At 45.0% G+C, this 12,801-nt stretch overlaps 1 protein-coding gene across 2 annotated transcripts in view; it reads right to left on the bottom strand.

The window, feature by feature from the left end:
* The window catches only part of BABAM2 (BRISC and BRCA1 A complex member 2), a 308,755-nt gene that overhangs the window by 291,178 nt on the left and 4,776 nt on the right, over positions 1 to 12,801 (bottom strand). The window lies entirely within an intron of this gene.

The following is a 12,801-nucleotide window of genomic DNA, read 5'->3' as shown; positions in this document are numbered from 1 at the left end:
AATAGAGATATTTATAGAAACAGATGTTGCACCAGTTTAACTTGAATTCGTTTTAAAACTGATTTAGTGAAACCAATTCAAAACCCTTTATCAATACCTTTGGTTTACAAGTGGCTAATGCTGGTTTACTTTAAACCTGTTCCTAATTGGCTTAAGTTAAAACAATATAAACCAGGTTTATATCAATTTAAGAGTGTTCATGCTTTTGCACTGGTTTAACTAAATAGATTTTTAAATCATACCTTTAGACAAACTGGTGCAACTCTGCATGTAGAGAAGGCCTTATTTACACTAGAAAAACTGCACCAGTTTAACAAAGTAAATTTTAAAATCAGTCTAGTTAATCCATTGCCAACCCCTAATGTAGACATGCTCAAATCAATTTAGCCTTTTGATTTAAGTTACCAACGCAAGCTAAAATCATTTCAGCAAGAGCTAAACCTGCTAGAGAGTGCCCACATTAAGATTTCGCACCAGTTTAACTGGATTGATATAAAATTGATTTAATTAAAGCAGTACAACGTTTTTTAACACAGATGGGCCCTTAGATTCTGGAATGCAATTTTGTATCAAGGGATGAATTCCACAGTGAACTTCACCGCCACATGAAGTACATGGGCCACTGACAATTACGTATAAAATTGTCAGACTCCTCACAAATTCAAGGCATTTTTGACTAATCACAAATCATGGTTATTTGAATTTCCAGAGCAAGCCAGGAGAGCTTTTAGGCACTCTCGCCGGGACATGATGGGAAACAGCATCTGAGAACAGACTGCACCCCAGCCAAGAATGGTCCTTTTCCCTTCTTCTATATCAATAAAACACTGAAAAAGAAACAACCATGAAGGCAGCAAAGTGTATTTATCATAAACAAGGCGACATTTGAGCAAAGGCTCAGTAGGGAACAGGATTCAAAAATCCCTGTGCATCAATGTCTTCACCCTAGCATAAGGTTACCATATTTTGTGCCTCCCAAAGGAGGACACTCCACGGGCCCCCGGCTCCGCCCCCAGCTCCGCCCCCGCCCTCCCCCGCCCCAACTCCGCCCCCTCCCCAAAGTCTCCGCCCCCTCCCCTGCTTCCCGCGAACATTTGAGTCGCGGGAAGCCCCGGCCCCCAGCCCACCACCCCCGGCCCGCCCAGCACTGCGGTCCCCGGCCCGGCCCCCAGGCCCCCGGCACCGCACCGCCGGTCCCCAGCCCATCCCCCGGCACCGCCGGCCTGTCCCCCAGCCCGGCCTGGCACCGCCAGCCCGGCCCCCGAGCCGCCGGTGCCGGCCCCGCCGGAGCCCCCGAGCCCCCGGCCGAGCCCCTGAGCCCCCGGCCCGGCCCCGCCCAAACCCCCGAGCCCCCGGCCGAGCCCCCGAGCCCCCGCGCCCCCGGCCCCCGACCCAGCCCCACCGGAGCCCCCGAGCCCCCGGCCCCCAAGCCCCCGGCCCGGCCGGAGCCCCCGGCCGAGCCCCCGAACCCCCGGCCCTGCCCCGCCGGAGTCCCCGAGCCCCCGCCGGAGCCCCCGAGCCCCCGGCCCTGGAGCCCCCGGCCCAGCCCGTCCCCGCTCCGCCGGCCCGTCCCGTCCCCCAAGCCCCCGGCCCGGCCCCCCCCCCCCAATTTTCCCGGACATGTCCGGCTTTTTGGGCTTTCCCCCCGGACGGGGATTTGGAGCCCAAAAAGCCGGACATGTCCGGGAAAATCCGGACGTATGGTAACCCTACCCTAGCAGGCACAGCATTCATATGGGACTAAGCCAAATTTAGTTCCTTTCCAAAGTAACCATACTTGAATCTTGATGCGTTTGGGGTGGAAGGGAATATGGGAAACTTAACAATGCAATAGACAAAGTTAAATTGCCAACACAGGCAAATGGAAGGCACAATGCCCCTGGAGATGTCAATTGTAAGAGAATGCCTCAACAAAGGTTATGCCAGTGCTTCACAGATTTTAAATGCTGAGGTTTATTTGAGAGATTGACCACAGGAGTACCATAAGAGAACAAGGAGAATGTGTGTCAGTGGTGCTGGAATGGGGGAAGGGGAGGACAAAAGTAGGGTTACCATATTTTGAGTGTCCAAAAAGAGGACACTCCATTGGGCCCCGGCCCCGCCCCCAGTCCCGCCCATGCACCCGCCCCAACTCCACCCCTTCCCCGAAGTCCCCGCCCCAACTCCGACCCCTCCCCTGAAGCAGGCAGCAGGTAAGCTGGGGGGGGGAGGAGGCGTGGCCCAGTCTGGCCCCCGCAACCAAGCGGCTCCCTCCGGCAGCCGGCCCCAGCGTCTCCAGCCTGGCTCGGCTCCTGGGGTGCCAGCCCCGGGCCAGCCCCCGGCCGAGAACCCCCGGCCCCGGCCCAGCACCGCCGGCCCAGGCCCGGCCCCGCACTCCCGGGCCAGCCCCCAGCCGAGCACCGCCGGCCCCGGCCCGGTCCCCAGCCCAGCACCGCTGGCTGCCGGCCCCGCACCGCCGGGCCCGGCCCCGGCCCCCGGCCGAGCACCTCCGGCCCCGCACCCCCGGCCGAGCACCGCCGGCCCCGGCCCGGCCCCCGGCCCAGCACGTCCCTATTTTCCTGGACATGTTCGGCTTTTTGGGATTTCCCCCCGGATGCGGATTTGAGGCCCAAAAAGCCGGACATGTCCGGGAAAATCCGGACGTATGGTAACCCTAGACAAAGGGCCATGGCCCTCCCACTTTTCGCCGGGGTGGAGCCTGCCCCCTTCCGCTCCTCTTCCCCCCTCAGCCAGGCCAGCGTGGCGCCCAGGCAGTTGTGGGAGCTGCGCATGCGGACCCTCCACCTCCCCGCAACACGGGAGGGAGGAGGGGGGCTGAGAGCACTTCCCAGCCTGGGTCCCCACCCTCCCTGGGCTTCCCGCCCGGCCCAGAGCAAGTGGATGTGGACGATCCATGACTCCGCGCTGGCTCACCACAGCTGCCCGTGCAGCTCTCCTTGACCCAGCTCCAGCAGGAGGCATGGGGGCTCAGAGCCGCACCCCAGCCATAGTAAGAGCCACGCAGGCAGCTGCAGGGAGCCGCAGACCCTCCACCTGCCCTGGGTGGGGAGTCCAGGGGCAGGGACATGGGCCTGCTTGGGACCCCCACACTGTGGGCTGGTGGAGGGTCTGCCATGGCTCCCCACAGCTGCCCGCGCAGCACTTACCATTGCTGGGCTGCAGCTCCAAGGCCCCTGTGCCAGCCGGAGCCAGGTTGGGGAGAACAGAGCGGGCAGCTGTGGGGAACCTGGGTTCCTCCACCTGCTCTGGGCAGGGAGCCCAGGCAGGGCCATGGGCTGCTTTCGCTGGCTCCCTGGCCCCACTCCAGCTTCCGGCTTGACCGGGGACAGGGCCTCTGGGGGGAGAGGCGGGGTGGGGCCTTGGGGGGCAGGGTCCCCCAGTCCCCCCACTTTTAGAAATGCTCCGGTGCCCCTGGTGCATGCGTGAGGGGGGAGAAATCAAAACTGGAAACAGTTATTCAGGGTTACTAGGCCTTATTATTATAAAAGTGAGTGTGAATGTACCTGAGTGAACTCATCCACCAAACCATAAAGCACTGTCCATGAAGTGCAGTGGAGCAGCACAGGTAAATTGACTGCAGTGTCTGCAAGGCACATCAATAGCTGCCTTAAAGGCTCAAAATGTAAGTGCTCTGGGAATTCCTATATGGTCTCCTGTAGCAGTGGTTCTCAAACAGGGTACACATGCCCCTGGGGACATGCAGAGGTCTTCCAGGGGGTACATCAACCCATCTAGATATTTGCCTAGTTTTACAGCAGGCTCCATAAAAAGCACTAGCAAGTCAGTACAAAAAAAAAAAAAAAAAGATACAATGACTTATTTATACTGCTGTATAAACTTATACACTGAAATGTAAGTACAATATTTATATTCCAATTGATCTATTTTATAATTATATGGTAAAAATGAGAAAGTAAGCAATTTTTCAATAATAGTGTGCTGCGACACTTTTGTATTTTTATGTCTGATTTTGTATGCAAGTAGTTTTTAAGTGAGGCAAAACTTGGGGGTACACAAGACAAATCACACTCCTAAAAGGGGTACAGTAATCTGGACAGGTTGAGAGCCACTGTCGTGTAGGATGCACATAACCAAGAGTAGAGATAAAATTCTGGCCCCATTGAAGATAATGGGTGTTTTGCTATTAATTTCAATAGGGCCTAGGAATCCACAGAAATAGGTATGTTGAGAAAAAATAATATTTTAAAGAAACAGATTTTTATATTTTTATTAGAGTTTCTATTTATAGTTTCACAATACTCAGATTTCCCCAACTTCCTCCATGTTTTAATCAACTGTATTTCACTAAGATACCTTTGTCTTCTTAATAATAACTAATATATCTGACCTTAACAGCAGTCCCAATATCACTCCTGAACGTCTTTGTTGTAGCGGTTTTTCTTTTGTAATCACCTAATCTTCTCCGTTGTCTGCCTCCAACACATCAAATACAGAGATAAAATAACCTCTCTAATTGTGCTTAAGATTCCCCCTGCCTATGTATCCAGTTCATGCACATGAAAGTCAGTCCTTCAGGGTCAAGCTGCTGATCTCATCTCACCTGCACTTAAAACTTCTAAATGCATCTATTGACTAATGTGTCTGACCTGAGACTGAAAATAAGAGCCAGCCTCCTCTGCCTCAGTTTCATTGTAAAACACCACAAAACAGCCATTTAATCCCATAGCTGAGTTGCAGGAAAACGCATAATTTAGCCATGTGCATCATGGAATATGATGGGCTGAGAAGAGCTTTAGACGAGGAATTTAGTAAAACAGCTATCCTTCTACGTAAATTCATTTCTTCTTCACCCAGTGCTGTTTACAAGGAAATTGGGGCACAAGACCAACTTTCTTTTTGAGTCTCTGGTCAGATATACCAATCAGTTAAAAATCTTGGGTGCACTGACCATGTCTGGAATTTATCCAGCAAGTATTTAATTGCATTTGTGAAAATAAGTAATTAAATGTCACTTGTCCATATCAGATATTTAGCTGCACCAGGCTTTTGACTATTATGGTTTCCATAGCCTCCTTAACAGTCACCTTTACACAGAAAGGAAGCCTTTTATGACAAGAGCTTTTTTTGCACAATGCTGCCCTATGCAGAGAAAAAGGAAGGCAGTTTTGATAGTAAGAAGCTCCTGGCAGAAATCTCTAGTACATTAATAAAAAGTCTTGTTTTCAAAAAAGGTAGAATGGGTCAACCAGGTAAGGACAACTAGAATAAATAAAAAGTCTTCTCTCTACCACAATCAATTGGAAGTGCATTTAGCAGGTAGATTTAGTGCTATATCATGTCAAAAATCTCTTCAACCAGACAACATCAGACCAATTGGCACCCTCACAAATAGCTTCCCCCCATTGTTATTGAAGTGTTCACCTGGCTGAAACAATATTCAGCGTTTGTGAGGTCAGACAGGAAGAAGTCTCTCACTTTACCAAACTAGAGATATCAACATAAAAACATGCAAGACAAAGTTTAAGGTGAATTGAGAAAGAGAAGTAAGTGGTCTTTCATGAAGCTGTTAAACCACAGACCCCAGGCTAACACAGCAATGGCAGTTACTAACCATAATTCATTTCAAAGTTCTAATTTTCTTTTTAAAGCTTATAAACACTTATCTTTTTATCTACTCACCCGATTTAGGCAGGCAAAGAAATGCTCTTTTTTCTTTCAAGGTTATTACTTGCATCACATATATACATTTTACAGGAGTGGCCAAACTTACTGTCCCTCTGGGCTGCATAAGATAATCTTCAGAAGTTCAAGAGCCGCAAGACATGTGCAACCTTTACACATGCATTTTTTAAAATATTAACATCCTACTTACTGTAACACTGTTAATTACTGCTAGAGCTAATGGCCTTGTGGATCTCCATCCTGGTTGTAAGTCTTTGGAAAACTGGTTGATACATTGTCAAGGTGGTAAGGAGGCGCTCTGTCAAATGTCAATTTGTAAGGACTACACAATGTTTTGATTTTACAAACTTCATCACAGAGTACAGCAATTCACAAAAGTATGTTGTGCCAATAATTGAAATGAGTCGCACACTAGTCTTTTTGAGTTGAGGATACTTCGTTCCTGAAACTTGCTTCCAGAATTCAATTGTAGACTGATTCATGCATCATCTTTAGAGCCTGGTCTTCCTGGAGTTCCAATAGTTCCTTTTCTACAGTAGATGTTTCTGTAAGCCACAGTTTTGGGAATTGGACAGCCATCATTGATCACATCAACCATGAAATGGTTTACAAGAAAGGTGAAGCAGGATAGGTCTTCAAACTTGGCCTGAAAATCATCAAGCAGTCCTTGTAATTTACCTCTGTATTCCTCCAGTTTGTGATCTTCTTCTTTGATTTCAGGGAACACGTTTACCCTACGTGGTGGAAGTCTCTTGACACTATGTCTCTTTAATTTGTTCTGGAAGCTGAAGACTGAGTAAGGTCAGAAATAATCTTATCCTTCCCTGGGCATGCCAAGTTCAGAGTTTGCAGATGCTCCATAATATCAGTGAAAAACAACAGATCCTGCCATCCATTGCTCATCTTTCAGTTGTAGATAGGACTTTTCCTTTTCTTCAAAGAAAGCACTGATAGGTTCCAACAGTTCCACAAACCTATTTAAGACATTACTGGTTGATAACCACCTCACAATACAGTAGAAAGAGACATCATTAGATTTGTCTTCAAGATTCAGCTCTTCAATGAAATTTTTGAACTGTCGATGAATCTTCCCATTCGAGCAGATTAAATTGACAGTTTCTAGGACTATTTTTGTAACATTTTTATACTTAAAGTATCTGCCTATCACATGTTCACAACGGATGATGCAATGAACAGGGAGACGCTCCAGAAATTTGGGATCGCTTTTCAATAGTCCAATAAGGCCTACTTTCGCCCCCCCCACCACCACCACCACCACCATTGCAGGCGCTCCATCCATTGCAACACTGACAAGTTTATCCAGTGGTACATCCACATTTGTCAATGCTTTGTCAAGTGCGTTCTTTATGTCAACACCGCGGGTTGTTTCTTTTAGTGCCACTATGTCCAACATTTATTCTTTCACAATTACATCTGTGGAAACATAGCGAACAAATATTGCTTGTTGTGGTTAATTTTGAATATCTGTGGACTCATCGACAGCTAGGCTGAATGCTAGAGAATTATTTAGATCATTTTGCTGGTTGCTTGCAATATCAGCACTGATTTGGAAGATTTGCCTCTCTGTAGCGTGGGGCAAAATTGGAATTTGCTGTATTAGTCATTGATGTTTTGTGTTACTTGGATCTAAAATTGCAACCACTTCTGCAATATTCTTCTTAACAAATTCTCCATCACAATATGGATGTTTAGCACGAGCGATATTCCATGCCATAACAAAACTAGTTACAGTCATTGTGTCAGCTTCCTTACTGAATGCAGAAAGTAGTGTCTGAGGCATAATTTTGATGTGGTTAGCTTGTTTTTCCTTAATTCTGATCCAGGATGGTACTTAGACGAAAAGTTATTGTGAGTCGTTTCATAGTGATGTTTCAAGTTGCTCGCTTTATAGTGATAGAGTGATGAATTGCAGATTAGGCACAGGGGTTTGCCACTTTTACTAGTGAATGCAAAATCTTCCTCCCATTCTGGCTGAAAACTTCAGTTTTCTTCTTCATACTTGCATTTTTTACAGTTTGAGGATGTCATTGTCATCCATGAAATTAGCTTAGGGTTAACACTTAAATCTAAAACTATTCAAATGTGCCTTATGAACAGTACACACCGCCTGTAGTGCAGTGGTTCTCAAACTTGGGCCGCCACTTGTTCAGGGAATGCCCCAGGTGGGCTGAGCCTGTTTGTTTATTTGCCGCATCCACAGGTTCGGCCCATCGGGGCTCCCACTGGCCGTGGTTCGCCGCTCCAGGCCAATGAGGACTGCAGGAAGCAGCACGGGCCGAGGGACGTTCTGGCCGCTTTACCTGCAGTCCCCATTGGCCTCTGCCTGTGCTGCTTCCTGCAGTCCTCATTGGCCTGGAGCGGTGAACCATGGCCAGTGGGAGCCACCATCGGCCAAACCTGCAGATGCGGCAGGTAAACAAACAGGCCCGGCCTGCCAGGGGCTTTCCCTGAACAAGCGGCGGCCCAAGTTTGAGGACCACTGCTGTAGTGTGCAGCATGCAGGGAGATCACAGCACAGGAAGTCTGCACAGCACTACAGTGATGCAATTTCCTATTATAATGAGCATGTGCAGCTGAAGCCGGAGCCTAGGCGCCATCTGCAGCGCTGAAGCCCCAGCACCAGCTTGCCTCCTCCTGCGGGACTGAAGCCCTGAGCACTGCCTTGTTGTTTCCTGCAGGGCTGAAGCCTCAAGCATCAGCACCCCTGCCTCTGCAGGGCTGAAGCCTCGAGCTCCAGCTCACCCTGCTACGCGATGAAACCCTGAGCCTTCGCGCGCCCCCAGCAGGGCTGAAGCTGCAAGCGCCAGCTCACCATCCCCCACAGGACTGAAACCCCAAGCCTCAGCACCCCCGGTGGGGCTGGAGTCGCAAGCAATTTTTCATAATAGTATCTGTCCATCAACAAAAGCCATCAGGCCTGTCAGACTTTATCCTAAACCAATCAAATACAGGTTAAAAGAAATGTATGTGAATGATGAAATGCAATTTTTCCTCTAGTACCTGAAGCAGAACCTCTCACTTCAACTGATATAATGCCTGGAGATTAAAGGGTTAAGGGAAACACTATTGCAATAGGGGAGTCATTATTTCACAGTACATTCCAAAATGATATACTGAAAAACTTTAAAATGTAAATGTGCATTTACATTAAAAAGGGAAATACCCATATGAAAAAGTAACTACCAAAACACATCACAGTCTGTTTGCTAAACACAGAAAATAAAGTAACATTGTTGGTCAGGAATCAGGGCAACAAATTCATGAACATCCTACTAAAGCTCTGTATAGAACTTGCATGTTGCCAGCATCTGCTCCAGAAAGTACATCATTATTTTTTACCACTGCTGTATGCACATTCTTATTTAGGAATTTAAATGATTGTAAAGGAAGACTGATGTCAGAGATCCAGGGATCAATGAGAGATTTGGACAGGCAAAAACATCAAAATACCAAAACTGATTACTACCAAGGGATTACAAGAGGAGAATTTTCCATTGAATCTCATCGCAGAAAACACAAAATGTATATGACTATATGTATAGCATCCATATTTTATTTATATGATTATGTAGCACCTAGAAGAAAATTATACGGAGCTCAAACCTAGTCCATATAGTTCTGCTCTTAAAACTCTGCCTGGCCCAAGACCTCTAACTAACCAAAACAAATTAAATAATAAAAATATTGACTAAATAAAAAGCCTTATAGTATGATCTGAAGCTCACCAACCTTGGGCTCTGATGTACAGTCAAGGAAAACAAGTTCCACAGGCCAAGACCCTCTACTGAGAATGTCCTTCCATCAACCTTAGAAACACAAATGCTTGAGGTCAGAGACCTCAACTGTTGTAATATGAGATAGGAAAGATGGCAGCCTCTTAAATAACTGGATCCCAGCAACACATAAGGCTTCAAAGAGAGGCTTTCATATGGAAGACCATTCCATTTCGACATCAATCTGGTTGATAACTGACTTTCCCCATTCACATTCTCTGCTCTACTTAAATATTGAACTCAATGAAAAATGCCTTCAGCCACACCTCATCGTTCTATCGTTAGATTTTTAAAACACAGCACGGTTAGGAAGTAGTCAGCACATGGAAGAAAGACTTCCAAAGAATTCAGTGCTGCAGGACGTGATGTTGATGCACCAGGAGGCACTCTTCTCTGGGTCAGTAACGAACTGATAACCCATCAAAGTGTGAAGTGTGTTGATTCATTCAAACACTTTTTGAAGAGTAGGGCTTTTATTAATACACTAGAGATGCCTGATAGGGTCTTTTTAACAACAAAACTGATGCTGTTGAAAGTGACATCTTTCAGATGTGTTATAGTATCAAGGACCTATTTTTGTTCACTGAGGAGTCCATAGCACTTTTCACGAGAACGAGAGTGCAAAATTCTGATTTGAGTAAGTATGCACTTCCTACCTAAATTCTTCCTGCTATTTCATTTGGAATACAGCATTATTTCTCTCTTCTTGTTATGCAGTGTTTCTGACCACTGTTAAATAATTGCCACAATCCACTCCAAAGATGTCTGCATTTCAACAAAGCCCCTATAGGGCCAAATCCTGAAGGCCCTACTCACATAAATAAAGATATTAGGCTCATGCTAAAGATTGTATGTCTCTACATTTGTAACACACTTTGAATTATGAAAATATAAGAAATTATTATAAAAAACACATATACATACAAGGACTGCAGAAAAAAATGAGGGATTTCCTTACCATGACACTCTCCTCCCACACTCCCAAGCAGCACGAATTAACATACCATTATATTTTATCTGCTGAATCATATTGCTTAACTGCACATGAGTTCTTTCCTGAAGTTTGCAAAACATGGAGAAACCTTAACTCTACCATGAACCTAGACAGTAAATTTGGAAAAGTAAATGGTAAATATGTTCTTTACTGAAAACATCTAACACATGGTTTGACTTCAAAATAGCACAATGATTAAAAACGCTTTTTAATCTTGCTGATCATTTATAATTCAAAGTTGATTGAAATGATATGATAGAAACTTAGAGCTTGATCCTGCACCTTTCAAGTCAATGGGAATTTTTCCACTGACTTGAATGGACGGAGGAACCCACAGTTCCAAAATGCGGATGATAATCTCAGTTTTATAACTATCCCATAACATGCATTAAAATTATGCAATCTCTTGTAAATGCTACAAGTATTCAAAACTCTACCACTATGACCCAATGCAGAGCATTCTTAACCCTAATTTATAAAAACCTGTAACATAATAACTGGATGGCTAGTAAAAAGAATTCATTCACATTTTGGTCATGTGCAATCCACAGATTTTAGATAAACAATCTGACTACCCAAGCAGATCCCTGAAACACTGTGGAAGAGGAGCATATTATCTATGCTCAGAGTTACTGAAATGGCCACTTGTCAAAATTTTAGGGTCACAGAACTTTTATTTTCTGTAGCATGTTTTGATGTTCTTTTAATATTGTCAATCTATGCAGAGGGTAGGTTTTTTTTATTATTATTACAAATTCTTACGTGCCCTGTAATAAACAAACCCTTAGCAGTGCTTTGGCAGAGACATCATGTGCCCACAGCTTTGTTCATATTCCCACAAAGTTATGATCTCTCTTTTTTTTAAATTTAACTTTTGATTTTTGAAATTACAACATTTACAGGAAAACTAAAAATATTTACTCGACAGAGACTTCAAAAATTTCTGTTCAGTCAGTCATTTCCAAACATTCAAGCATCGGGTTCCTTACTTTCAACACTCACTAACTTTAGGACTGATCCAGCACCAGTGCAGGGTCCTTGTCCCCACCTACAGCTCTTCTTTCCTTTTCCTCCTATTTGTGCCCAGTCCTCCCTCCTAATGGCTCCTTTTGTTCATGTCACCACCTATATTTGGAACAGCCTCCCATTTCCTCTAGGCACGAAGTGTTCTCCCTCTCCTCCTCCAAATCCCTCTACTTTTACAAAATCTTCAAACTTTCATCTCATCACTCAAGATGCCTCCACGCCATTCGGTACTTGTAATTGTATCCCATTATATCTATTGTTAGATCATAAGGAAAGAACTCACAAGGAATTTGTCTGTTCTACATTTCTGAAGCGCCCTGCAAACTCTCACAGTGCTTTATTGATAACATATTATTATACCCCATAAGTAAACTATAACAAAATCAGCAACCTTGCTGAAAGCCCACAAGCTTTACATATATTAAAAACATTTGCAGCTAACATATGTGAGGGGCAAGAGGAATTATTAGGGGTAATTAACATCCCTAAAGAGCTAATACAATAGCTATTAAATCCTGATGTTTTGGAAAAAACTGGTAGTGTGAAAAAAGTAGGGCTAACAGAGATTTTTCAAGTAAAACACAGACCCTTGAATTAATCCAATTCAGTCTCAGCAAGAGCCCACATACAAGCTTGAATATGAGGCGCAACCAGCAAGTATCAAGACATAGCTGGGCCCTGGAACAAGAAAATATTAGGACATAAGTACTAGCCCTGGTATATGGCAGAACCTAGACTCATTCATCATGCAGTGGGACATATACCCACTCTTTGGGGCTACTTCTTTCAAGTCCTAGATTCCTGTGCATATACACTAGATACTGTGCATAACTATACAATATAAAATATCCTACCTAAAAGGAGAAACTCACCAGAAAGAACATTTAGAGAAATAAAGAATGAAAAAAATCATTTTTCTTTTAGAAAAAAAAAATCAGCCAGAAAAAACACATCTTAATATCATGCCGCACATATAATGTACCTTGTAAAGTCAAGAAACAATCATTTGGTTTTATGTACATCTCTCCCTCATTCCCCTTTGCCTAATGTCAATTGTTGTGTAAGTCACATTTAACCTAGGTTGTAAACTCCTTGGGGCAGAGATTGCCTCTTTACTATCTCAGTAAAATGCCATGTACACCTCTAGAGTTTCCCCAGTACACATAATAATAAAAATTAAAAGCAAATATGAATCTAGTAATTTAGTAAACCCTACGCAAATGGATGGCTCTGCTGATAATTGGCACATATTACGAATGTATCTTACTGACCTCTTGAGAGAAATCAGTCAGGAAGGAAGAGCTATTCTTCCTCCCTTACCGCATGGAGATGTCACGTTCATGG

Source organism: Chrysemys picta, chromosome 3, assembly GCF_011386835.1.
Source record: "Chrysemys picta bellii isolate R12L10 chromosome 3, ASM1138683v2, whole genome shotgun sequence".
Taxonomy (NCBI): Eukaryota; Metazoa; Chordata; order Testudines; family Emydidae; genus Chrysemys; species Chrysemys picta.
Note: the sequence above shows the minus strand (reverse complement) of the source record. Positions and strands in the feature narration are given on the sequence as shown.